This window comes from Leuciscus leuciscus, assembly GCF_965113295.1.
Source record: "Leuciscus leuciscus genome assembly, chromosome: 2".
NCBI classification, from domain to species: Eukaryota; Metazoa; Chordata; class Actinopteri; order Cypriniformes; family Leuciscidae; genus Leuciscus; species Leuciscus leuciscus.
Window position 1 is genome coordinate 6,605,799 of NC_138726.1, and position 13,366 is coordinate 6,619,164.

General features: G+C 37.6%; 1 protein-coding gene across 21 annotated transcripts in view; it reads left to right on the plus strand.

The window, feature by feature from the left end:
- Positions 1-13,366, plus strand: part of mical2a (microtubule associated monooxygenase, calponin and LIM domain containing 2a) — a 74,070-nt gene that overhangs the window by 803 nt on the left and 59,901 nt on the right. The gene's annotated exons all lie outside the window — the stretch shown is intronic.

Genomic DNA, 13,366 nt, shown 5'->3' on the forward strand with positions numbered 1-13,366 from the left:
TGTTTTTATATGACATTCTTTTCATTGTTATTTAAAAATCAAACGATTGTTATTAAGGGTGCAGTTCTAGCTATAAAGATAAAGGTTCTTTAGCCTATTCGCATCTATGAAGAACCTTTAACATCCGGAACCTTTTTATAGCACAAAACTTTATTTACAATGGAAAAGGGGTCTTTATATTTTATGTTCTTCACACTTAAAAAGTGGTTGTTTTAATCTTTGGGGAACCGAAATTGGTTATTCTTTGAAATCTCTGCAACTCAGAGACATGAAGTACAGTGACACCAAAGGTATAAGCCACACTTAAAAATGTCTTAATATCTTAGCATTATAACAAAATTAGTTTACATTCTAAAATAATATTGTCTAAACAATATTGTTTATAAATTACGACATACTTTTTGTCAAATGTTAGTGGAACATAGTTACTTAAGGCATCCACTAAAATTGTCGCTAGTTGGTTTTAATTACAAAATTAAAAGGTGAAGCATCGTTTGTTTGCGGATGCAACTCTTGCAACTCTAATGCAAAGACAACCAGACAAATGTGACTTAAGGATCCAAACTTTTTGGGGCCACTGTGTATGTATAAAAGTATGAAATACATTTAGTTTTGCACCTTACATCACTTAATAGAATCACATCTATGAGTATGAGATTTTAAAAAGCAGTGTGCTTTTGTCATTTTATATGCATATTCATTTCACCTTTTGTTTTGGACCTTCTAATCCTTTTAAGTCTCATCTTATCTTTTGATTTAAAATGCAACTGTGGCTCGCTCTGTCTCAGAGAGAGAGAGAGAGAGAGAGAGAGAGAGAGAGAGATGAATGATTGGTTGTTCTCAGTGTGAGAAAGTTAATACTCCTTTTAATGTTTCTTCTAGGAACCAGTGGCTCGTTCAGTAACCTGCACTTGAACTTGTGTGAAGTTTAGTAGATTTCACACCACTTGATTTTCACACACTTTTCTTGGTCCAGATCTCAATGAGACTTTTAGTAATATAATCCAGACAGTGAATGTTGGAAAGCGGTACATTCACCCTTTGGATATTCGACACATTTTCACCTTTTGGACTTTAAACACAGAATTGTTTACGCTCAACCTGAAGTTTGCTTTTTGGAGATGACAATCAAGCTAAATATTGACGTTCTTCTGATCCATAGGCATCTCAGTAACAAAGAACCATTGAAGAACCTTTAGTTTTAAGATTTGACATACTGTTTTAAGATTTAACCATAAATATAGTATTATGATGTATTTTAACTTGTGGCACTAGTTACAGTTATTTATGAAACAACAATGCATCATCACAATGTCTATTATATAAGATTATCTTTATGATGCTTTATAAATAGACTTCAAGTAAAGTGTTCATGCAGTTTAACTCTGGTAAAGCCCTGTGAGTTTTGTGATTCACTCGCCAAAACAAACAGTGTCAACTTCCTCTGTGGATGAGCAATAAATGTATGTCATACCTCACAAGATGATTCACACTTATTAATAAAAAGCAGATTTATTTTTTTGTAAAAATTATTTTTCTAATTATTTGAGAGGAATTCAATCTGTAAGTACCAGATTCATGTTTTTGCACACCCACAAAATTAACCAGCACATCGTATGAATGATATGATTACATACAGCCCTGTTACAAACGCATTGAAATCCCCTCAACAGAAGTGCATTCCTATTACAGTCCACAGAGCATTCAACAGACAGTGAGACAGACGAACATTCATCACATTTTATTTAAACCACCTTTCTGTCCGGTTGGGTGGAATTTCCTCAATAACGGTCAGTGCGTTTGGCCACTATAGAGCGGCAGTGCTGAATCCACTGAAGATATCTCCTAGATCAGACACTGACAAGCTCACTCTGCCAGTTATGTGTCCTGGACACCATGTACTCCAACACCCTCATTTGTCAGAAGTTAGTCCATGTGTTACTGTTAAATAAGGAATTTTTACTGAGGGGCTTTGCCATGTTGATATAAGCACAGAAATAGTGTGGAAAGAACGCTTTTTTGGCAAGACATGAAACCAATCATGTTGTACGTATATCTTTATATTGGGAATATGTTATACTTATAAATTCATTTTTTAAACACTGGCCAATGATGTCCCCTTATTTGGTGTGTTAAAAAAAAAAGAAAAGGCAGTTGGTGAACCTTGTTTTGCACTTTCTACTATTTTCCACTGTTGTTAATACATATTATATTTTTAATATATTATTTTTAATACCATATCGTTAGTGATTTAAACAAACCCCTAAAACTACGTATTACACTTTAATGTGTTTTTCCTGTGACATTTGTGCTACTGACTGACATTAATAATGGAAGGAATAATTGACTAATACGTATTCTACTGTTAGTTCGCTTATACTACAGTTATCCAGTAGCGGTGCCTTTGTTATGTTTCGCCCAGTTCACTTATAACGGGACTTGCAACAGAACAGGCCTCCGCTTGCACTTGAAAAAGAGACCCGCTCTTGCCACCAAAATTAATAAAAATGCTTCCAAAACTTTTTTTTTTTTAAATGGTAAAAAAAAAAAAAAAAAAAAAAAAAAAGTTTACAATAACTTGTTTTTAATATTTATAAGCAATATCACACAAACAAAAGTGCTATTTACCCAAATATCAGCACGTTTGCAAATGTGATATTGATTTTATACAACAATTCAATAAACAATAAGTTAATAGGCTATTAGGTGACTTACATTTTAGGCACAATATTGTCTGTTTTTCCTCTATTTTGCCAACGAAAATAGTTCCAAACAGTAGTTTCCTTACTGAATGATTCCACATTTTTGAACGAATCGTTCTAATGAATGACTTAACTACTCATTCACTTCTGCTTTGTCCCTGAAAGAATCAGCTGTTTTGAACGAATTGTTTGACTGAATGATTCAATGACTAACTCGTTAAGACAGTGATTTGCCGCCACCTACTGGCAATTGTAGTATTTCATTTTATCTGAGGGACCAAGACTGAGCGCTGTTTTTGTTTTCAGTCGTGATGGTAACAATAGTTCTGGTTAATGCACGATATATCGGCCACCTTATCGACATCGGCCGATACATGTTCATATTTAATATTATCGTCATTGGTCCGATAATAAGATTTGCCGGGTATTTTAAAGCCAATACATACAGTCGGCATCTAGTCATAGTTGGGGGCGTGGTCTGGCGTGGCGAGGGTGGAGTCGGCGTGGGGGAAAACACCGCAAACATCGGGTGTATTTGAATGACAAAAATGTCGTATTGAGAGTCATTGACGCCTGCCGACCGGCAACGGTACATTGCAAAATTAACTGCAATAAGTTATGATTGCCCTTATTTAATTAAAAACTGGGTCAATGACTCAACCAAATGGCCGGAGGTGTCATTTCCAGACATATTTTGTGATCTGGTTGAATCTCCAGGTAAGACATCGCGGCAGCTGTAGCGGTAACATTAGCCTATAACTCAATCAACTTTCGTATGTTGCATACTATATAACTCCATAAAATCTTGTCACTTACCAATTGTACGTATGCTTCACTCCAAACTATTAATCCTTTCGTAAAACGGTGATCAGTAGTACGAAGTTGCCGAGGGACTGTGCTGACAGTTATCCCTAACTCACAGACTGCAGTCTGTATTGAGTGTAGACCTCGAACTACTCCATAGGTTCACGGCTCGCGTCATTACGTAGCGAATGATCCTCACGCCTTATTGCTTGTAGCCATTTTGTCCTCCTTTCCGGTTCTGTGTGTTTATTAGGAAGGATGTAGAACTTCAATTCATAATTTGTTTGTTTATTGACGGTACAGAAAACGACACAGCAACTCTTCGGCATGATTGTCCCGTGTATTTCAATTAGCGCCAAGGCAATGTTTTCCCCCATGGGCTAAATTCACATCACGTGACGGGGCGTTCCCGGGGGCGTTCCCAGACCAACCGTCTGTATGTATAAGTAATGGATTATTTCCTTAAGCCGAGACAATTCAGATGCTCACTGTTCGCCGTGATGGTTTTTAATTACTTGAAATATGATTCGAATTTTTTTGGTAAGGAAAGTTGGCCATACGAGTGTAAAATGTATTAAAATTAAAACTTACAACTTACTGGTTCAAACAAGGCTACATGTAATCTTAACTTTGTAATCAGGCTCTCAAAAATTATATAAAAATTTGGATTTAGATTTATCGGCCAATATATCGGTTATCGGCTTTCAAATATAATCACTAGCTATAGATAGAATGCATTTATAAATACACTATTAAGAGTGAATATGAGATAACATTGTAGATCTGACAGAGATAAAGTAATTTCAGTCGCATGTTTGGCTTGTTTTTGAAGGGGTTCTCCGACTACCTCTGCATTTGCTACACCTCAAGACATTGCTCATGTTTTATTTCAAGACATTTGTCTGATTGTTGTCCTTAAAATGTTCTTGTGTGTCGGACTAATTTCTTACGCATCTCATCCGTCGCTAATTCCAAAACATCGTTTTAGAGCTAGTAAGGGAGGCTTGAGAGACACTATACCTGAAATCATTTGGCGAAGTGATATGGAACCGTAATGCGGTCAAAACCTGCCTGGAACTACTTTAGCTGTGCATTTCCTGAAAAACAATTGCACACTTTAGAATGTTCGTCAGCCAATCAGAATCAAGCCTTCAACAGCCCTGTAGTATAAAGCTTGAAAAATACGGCTCGTTGAGAGAGTTGTGGTATTACTTTTCTAAGCAATCTCGAATCCCACATTGAAGGAGGGATCTGAGGCATATCTAGGGACCAGAAAAGAGTCAGTAGGAAATCACCTGGCAAAGTCCTAACAACCACCTTAGCATCCATCTAGCAACATTAAAACTGAAAAAAGTTAAAGCTGTTGGCATGTATTTGGTTTTTTGGTGTTTCATGAGCCATTGAAGGTGTTCTGTTGCAAGTCCTCTCAGTGTTGGATTGAAAGTGCATTTGCTGGTAGCTCTGTCTCAGTTTGTAATTAGTGGTTTTCAACAAAGCTTGATTTAAACACAAGTTTGCTGCTCAGGGAGTTTGTAAACGGTTTCTAAACTGCAGTCGGTTATAAGCCATCATACTAACATAAAAACAGTGCTTTATGAGCTCATCATCAACTAGCACAATAAATTGTTTTAATACATCACGCTCAACAAAATATTTAGGGTCTCCGTGGCAACTGGATCTTAAAACATGACATGTAGCACAGACGTCAGGCTGGAGCCGTGTTTTACATTAGACCTGTGAACTTTCCTTTTCCATCTTTCCATGAGCCCATGTTTCCTGTTCAGCGCTTTTGGAAAGGTCTTCCAGGTGGGTGAATATGTGCAAGACTCCATTCAAAAAGTCTCATTAATAAGCAGATACATATGTTCGGAGAGCATGACAATTACTTTGGTAAAAAACAAAAGCTTTTGACTCTCTGCAACAGCATGAAGGATACACAAAACCATCAACACTAATTTTATCTGGATGTTGATTGCCTATTTACTTACATGTTCCTAGTCTTAATCACTTCAAAGTTTTCTACAGAATTCTATTTTAGTATTCAAATTTGAAATGGATTTTGTTAAATATCATGTATTGTGCTCAATTAAATAGGCCAGAGGAGAACTGAGACATCGGGCCCTATCTTGCACCCAGCGCAATTGACTTTGCACACCGACGCATGTATCATTCCTATTTTGCACCCGACGCACAGCGGAATGAACTTGCGCTCCCGGGGGCGGTTCAGCGAAAAGAGGAGGCGTGTTCCGGCGCAAACGTTCCCTGGTGCTATTTTGCAGTTCCAGAAAACAATTCCGCCACTGACCAGGAAAAACCTAGTCTAAAGTCAGTGGCGCGTTATTCAGATGCTATTTTAAGGGCGCATGCTTGGCCATTATGTAGCGTGTGCACAACGCACATACACTTTGCTTCTCTACTCTACACAGACACAGAAGTTGACATTTTTGCAAACCATACATAATTACAAGGAAAAATATTCCACACGAGGGAAATCATTGTTGTGTCCATAAAGATGTGAAAAAAATAAGCATAAATCTAGCTTACACATTTACCCAAATTATTATACGCCTGTTTAACCGAAGCTAATTTGGGTGTGTTTCTCCATCCCCATACAATGTCACTTCTCTGTGTTTTACGGCCCTGACGAGAACGTCGGTCTCCTCGGCTGTGAACCGCTCCTGGTGTGCGCCTGACAAATCCGCCATTATAATAGCCCCGTCATGGGGTTTGCTAGTTGATGACAAGCTAATAATTAATTAAACTAAATGTAAAATCATGGGGCTGCACAATTTATCAAAATAAAACAGAATTTGCAATATAGCTTAGTGTGATTAAGCTGCACGGTTCACATTAAAATGCTGCTTTGAGTATAATGTGCATTTTTTTAAATGCAATGTGTGCTTTATTTACACATAATTTTGCATAAATTGCATAATTTCCAACATTTCTGTGGACAGACGTTTAGAGAATTTCACCAGTATTCCTCCAAAATAAAAACTTGGGGATTTGAAATGTTAATAGCTTGAGGGTTTGAACATTTCAAAGTGAAGACTTTATCATTTTTATTTTATTTTATAGTACTATAATTTACAACTGTAATATATTTGTCTTTTTTAATTAGAGTTACTAATAATAAATACCCTGAAAGAGGTCTAGAGTTGGTTTCAGCAGCAGCGAGATGAAATGTCGTATTAAAATTGCCATATCCGACAATAAAATTGCAATAAATGTTTTTGCGAAGTTGTGCAGCCCTGTATCTAAAGGGATAGTTTATTATTCACCCTCATGTCGTTCCAAACCCGTAAGAACACAAATGAAGATATTTTTTAATGAAATAAGCGCTATTTTATCGTGATTCGTGTAGAACTCGCACGCAATAGCTCCACATTGTGCAATGCTCTACAAGGCGAGCTAAGTTTATCTGAAAATGGAGCTGGTTATGTGATACAAATGTGACAGATTTTTCATTTTTGGGTGAACTAACCCTTTAAATAATTTTTAAATAAAAACAAACAAAAAATCTAAATATAACATTTACTGAAAAAAAAAAAAGATTCAATATTTTGATTTGTTTACCTGCATGTCATGTGACCATTAACCAACATAAGAGAACCGTGAATATATATATGAACGTGTTGTTAAAATATTGAAATATGAACTTAAAATTTTATGTGTACTTCAAATACATATTTAAAATCGGCATCGGACTGTGAAATTGGATCCCTCATTTACAAGAATGTGCAAAATCACTCACTTCTGTTGATCTATATTATTGGGACGGCATCAGAGGTATCCTGACATGTACTGGTCTCCGGAGCTCAGTGAGGAGCCACAGTGGGCTTCAGGTGGCCTGTAACAGGTAGCGCTTGATCTGCATGGCCATGTGTTTTTCTTTTCTCCTGGAACACGAGAGCTGTCTATTCTGAGCCCCGATTCTTTTGCCTCACTATTTCTGCCCTGCTGTAATGCAAGTTGATCCTCAGAGCCTGTGAGGGACCAAGCAGACAAGGGCAAAGAATGCCAGATTTCCAAACAAAGAAAATTATTTATTAAATGGCAAAAAAAATAAAGTCTGGTCTGGGCCCATAAATAGGGTCAACTGAACAGAACTTAACAGTAATCAAACCAACCAAAAAAAAAACAACCAAAAAAAACAACCAAAAAAACATGACCTCCCAAATGACACACATGGGGAACTTATATACACAAAGGACTAGTCCATTACACATACACAGGGAACACCACAAACATCACTTAACACAATTAAAATAAATAAAGTAAATTCCGAAATAAAGAAATGGGTCATAAACAAAAAAGTATTTACCCAAAGCATTATAGTCAACAAAATATACACAGAATTATAATAAACAAACAAACATACATACATACAATTAATCATGCACCCCCCAGCTAATTGGCAGCATGGATTAGCCCAACAGAACAAAATGGCGGCAACTGACGCCAGCCGGTCCTTTTGTGTGGCCACGTCATCGGCCATCACAGAGCCCATCACAGGACGCTAATGTAATTTTGTAAGTCAATGCTTGTCCTGACTGGGGATGTGCGGTTGATCAGAGCATGTATTACGTGTCAGAATCAAGTGTTGCCTTGTTGGAAATAATGCAAAATATTACGTTGCGCTTTGCAAGTTTTGCAACTCATTCAAAGTGAAATGTCCAGTTAGTGGCGCTAAAAGCGAGTTCAGTTTTATTCAAAACAGACGTAGGTGAATCTGCCAGCGAGCTCATTGGCTACTGATACAGCAGGAACCAATCAGCTGTGCCCTAAAGAGAATGATGTGATTGCAAGCATTTTAATAAATACCATTTGTTTTTTCACTTTTAATAATATTATTAAGCACATTTTGTCCAAATTATCATTACTGTAATGGTACATTCATCATATTCACTAACTCGAAACCACACCGTGAAAGAATGAGGCTTATAAAGCTATTTGTATAATCATCTGTGCAAATGGTTATTCTCCAGAGTGCTTTGCCAAACTTTCATGAGTGTCCTAAGATAAATTTCCTTTTTTAAAGGGTCAGGCAACCTCTAAGACGGCCCGCAGCTGCTCCGTCTCGCACTCTCACTTCTGTGTGAATGAATTACTTTCTCATGAGACGTTCACCGAGGCCACTTAGATAACACGCTGTTTGTACTTCTGTCCAAGACGGCTTCCTTTTGTTTTGGCAGTCGTTCGTGAAGCAATGTCTGTACTGCGAGCGAGTGTGAGACACTGGGAGTGTGTTTGCTGCACTGGGGAAAGGTTAAGCCCGTGAGGGATGCTGGGAAACATTGTATTCTGAGATTGCCATGCAGTTAGCAGGCGTAATGTCTGCTTATCGGATGGGGGGTTCCTTCCTGGTTTTCTTTGTATAGGGTGGCAATTAACAATTACGTTTAGCTCCTAGCTTTCCCTCTGTTTCCTCACTGACATCAGCTTCCTTTTGTTTGGTCTGATAGCGGGAAGCTCTCCAACAACAGCAGGCTACACACTTCATGCCTGGGATCTGTTTTTCTAGCAGCCATTTGCTTTTCGCTGCTGGACTGTGTCTTATTGGACTCTGTCCCCTATAAAAACATACTGTATAAGGCTTTCATGATAATAAAGGGGTGTGGAAACAACTTAAATTAACCAAATTGGCTCCAAACGTGAAAACTAAATTAGTGTCTCATAATATAAATAATAGCAATGCGATTTAGTGACGCCAAAGCATTTCAATCGCCCCCTGGTGGCTGGCTGCAGTATAGGTAATAAACCCCACCCTCTCTATGTATAAAATAAAGTGGTTCAGGTATGACGCCACTTTTTAGGCCAACCGGCAGTTAGCATCATGCTGGTACCCAATAGAATATTCCCATAGGCTTTTGGATTATCGCTAAAAACAAGCTCTGTGATCAACAAAAGTTTATGATACTTGCACGTTTTGTCCATCAAGATAATTATAACAGATGAACACAACTTTAATGAATTTTGAAGCCTAAATGCAGTCGCCAGAAGTAAAAAGCTAAAGGTAGGCTATAAACGAACTACACCACGGTCACATGACTTCAGCGTCACCATCACTAAGCTTCCGACAACTCTTTTTTAGTTTTTATAAAACAACTAAAAACATTTTCCCAGAAAGTTTGAGTTAGAATAGTGTATAAGCACGATTATAAGCATAAAGATGCTGTAAAAGTGGACTGAGTTTACCTGTTCAGCGTGATGCTGTTTAATCTCCTCCTCCTGTAGTCACATTGAGCCACTTGTTAGCAACTGCATTTTTCAAGACACGTAACAGCTTCAAAAAATAACGATTGGGGTAATATTGGTGTATTTTATGTCGTAGAATAAAAGGTAAAAGTTTTGAGCTTGTGTTCACCACTGACCTTATTTTAGCCACTTAACCAAAACCCCATTCAAAAAACACATTGACTTCGGGACGATGGAACCGGAAGTGCTAAAATGCGACTCGCTTCCACGTTTTGGCCTACAAAGTGATGTCATACCTGCACCACTCTATGGGATGCAAGCCAAACTAAAAAAATCCAATTACACTAAGACTTAAAACTGTTCGTTTTGCCAATAAGACTGGGTGTAATACAGGACCTTGAAACCACGGCTCCACCTCAGGATCACTACTGTGCAGACTCAAGCTCCAAATGATGCAATCAGCCGTTTCTGGGATATTTTGGCTTCAGTTTTCTGCAGTGTAAGGAAGTGGAGATGCGCTTTTTTTACAGTCAATGGTAAACCCTAATTCTAAGTCATTAATTGTATTTAGCAGTTAAATATAAAATAATACAAATTAGACTATTTGTTGATAGACACCACCATTGCAATAACATAATAAAGCGGTAATTCAGTCATTCTCGTTATCCTTTTGATAATGCATGATGGGAACTGAGCCCCACACCCAAAACCAAGTGCAATCAAACTGACTTACTCAATATTTCAAGTTAAGCGCAATGCACTTAAATGAAAACCTCACGGTGAGGATAAGAGACTTCTTTCAAAAACATTTAAAAATCTTATTTTTACTGATATATAATGCTCATTGTAGTTGGTTCATAATACACAACTTGAAATGTATTAGTGCAAAGTAATGGATGCCTGTCTGAGGCTCTTGCTTTTGGTGTTATTATTGTGGGATATATTTAACCCTCTATGGTACGCATTATGATATCAGTGAGAAAAAAAATATTTGTTATGTTTTTCCTGCTTAAAATTTGACACTATAGCAATATCAATAAACATTATCATAATTTTTAAATTTTTTAATTAATTATAAGTTTGTTGCCTCAAGGCAACATTGTACCACAATGGACAAATTTAAACATTTGACATTTTCATGAAGAAAAAAAATTATATATTTATTGAAAACATCAATTTATTTAACTAAACACTTGAACAAACAGATTTATCAAGTTTTTATTGAATTACACATTTCATATTTAATAAAAAGTAACATTTATTATCCAGCTGTTGCCCTCAGGCAACATTGTACCATCGTGGAACGCAAGTACTACAAACCATTATATCATCAAGTTATCATATCAAAACATTAAAAAACATCAAAACATGCTGTGTCAAGGTAAAACATTTACAATCACTATAACATTATCCTAATATGAAGGCCAGGCCTCAACAACAGCAAGATCAAACATTTGGAAGACCTCCCCGGCCGACCTAATGACCCGTGTGGGGTCCTCCAGGGGCCCGTCGGGAACCCCCCGAAATACGAGACCCCTACAAGTCCCACTAACCCTCTATTTGTCCGATTGCCCACTATAGTAGACAAATGTCCTGTTGACCCCACCGCCGGTCTCAAGCCACGCCCCCGTCCCACTAACCCACTATTTGTCCGATTGCCCACTGTAGTGGCCAAATGTCCCGTTGACCCTCCCTGACTTGTCTCAAGCCACGCCCCCGTCCCACTAACCCACTATTTGTCCGATTGCCCACTATAGTAGGCACATGTCCCGTTGACCCCCCTGACCAGTCCCAAGCCACGCCCCTGTCCCACAAACCCACTATTTGTCCGATTACCCACTATAGAGGCCAAATACCCCATCGACCCCCGCTGACCACTCCCAAGCCACGCCCCTTTCCCACAAACCCACTATTTGTCCGATTACCCACTATAGTGGCCAAATGTCCCGTCGAACCATGCCAAGTTTTCAGTTAGCAAAAATACAGATACATTTAGATAATTCAAACTCTTTTCCTTACAAATAAAATATAATTGTATTCATACGTAGTATGCCTGGCATGGCCTTATGTGATTCCATTATGGTACAATGTTGCCTCGAGGCAACAAGCAGTTTTATGTAATTTCCTATGATAAATTTTATGATATATAATGTAAAGTTTTTTGAAAATACTTCTTTACTTACCAATGAAGGTGACTCTGATTTTTTGTGGCTGATTATTTGGACAGAAATTAGTGAAAAATGCCCTTTTCAGTGGAGAAAATATGGAGCCATGTGACATGTGCACATGTGTTGAAAGAGGGAACTAAATGTACCCCTGTGGGTCATGTGACCACTCTTTTGCATTTTCTTTGGTTAGTATTTGAGTTCCCCTCCCCTTAGAGAGCATTGAACAATTACATTTTATTTTGTTTTTATAAAAAAAAGCTAAAATAGACTATGTTGCCTGGAGGCAACACCGTACCATAGAGGGTTAACATCACTGGAATTCCCATCAACACATTAAAGGGCAGACTTAACAGTATTTTAAAAAGTGCACTGCCACAATTATTCCCAGTAATGTTTTTTTCCCTGTGTGCAGACTATGTGTGCGTGCATGTGCGCACATTTTACTGGAGTTGTGTGGGTTTGTGCCGTCTGCCCGCAGTGGCCCTTTCCATTCGGTCAGATCAGATGGTGAAGTCATGGTATGTAAGTCGGCACAATGAGGATTCAGCTGAAAGAGCAAACGGAGGGGACAGTATGTGCTACCTTTCACTGCCCAAGAGGAATGCCTCAACTGATGGATCTAATAGCCATTTTCCTCCATCCATGAAGTCTGACATGCCAGTCGCTCAGTTATTGTTATTGACACATTTTTAATTTAGCTTTCCAAGCGGACATACTAAAAAGGCCACATAAAGTTGCCTTGGGTTTGGATGCAGTAGATGCTATTGTGGTGAAGCGGTTGCATGTTTATGATGTTTTAACACAAGCTTTTCTGTAATTAAATAATTAAGCTGAACGTCTTAGGCTATGTCAGATTAGCATACTACCAGGAGTATTTTTACTATTTCTGCAGTATACAGTACTGTGCACTGTTCGCACATTTCGCATTGAAAACCTGGATCACCTGTCCATTTCCCTATACATTACAACAGAGATACAACAATATATTTTGATTTTGGGAGGCATAAAGTAAAGATTCAGGATGGTCCAAAAAATAAATATGTTATGCTTTACTTGAGGGTTACACCACATGACATTTTTAGACTCGTTAGATAAAAAATAAATAAAAATTGAGACGTTTTTCAAAATTGAATAAAAACTACATGAATGCAAAAAGTACAAAAAAGTACTTGGCACAAATTAGATTTTTAAAATCTTTATTTTTCATTATCTTTTATGCTCATTGTCATTGACCTTTAACACAAAAATCAAAAGTATTTTATTTTATTTCCAAGATGAACTGGATGCAACCTATTCAATTAAGCAAGCAACATAACACAGTTTGATTGATTTATCGTTCTTCAGAATTCATATTCAGAAGGAAGTGATAGAACTTAAAATCTTTTTGGCTGTCTTGTGGTATGTAGATCACATGATTTGATAACTTTGTAATGCAGTGAGAGCATTCAATCTTAATCCAGTAGTTTCAACAGACAAACCAGTAAGTTTAAAGGG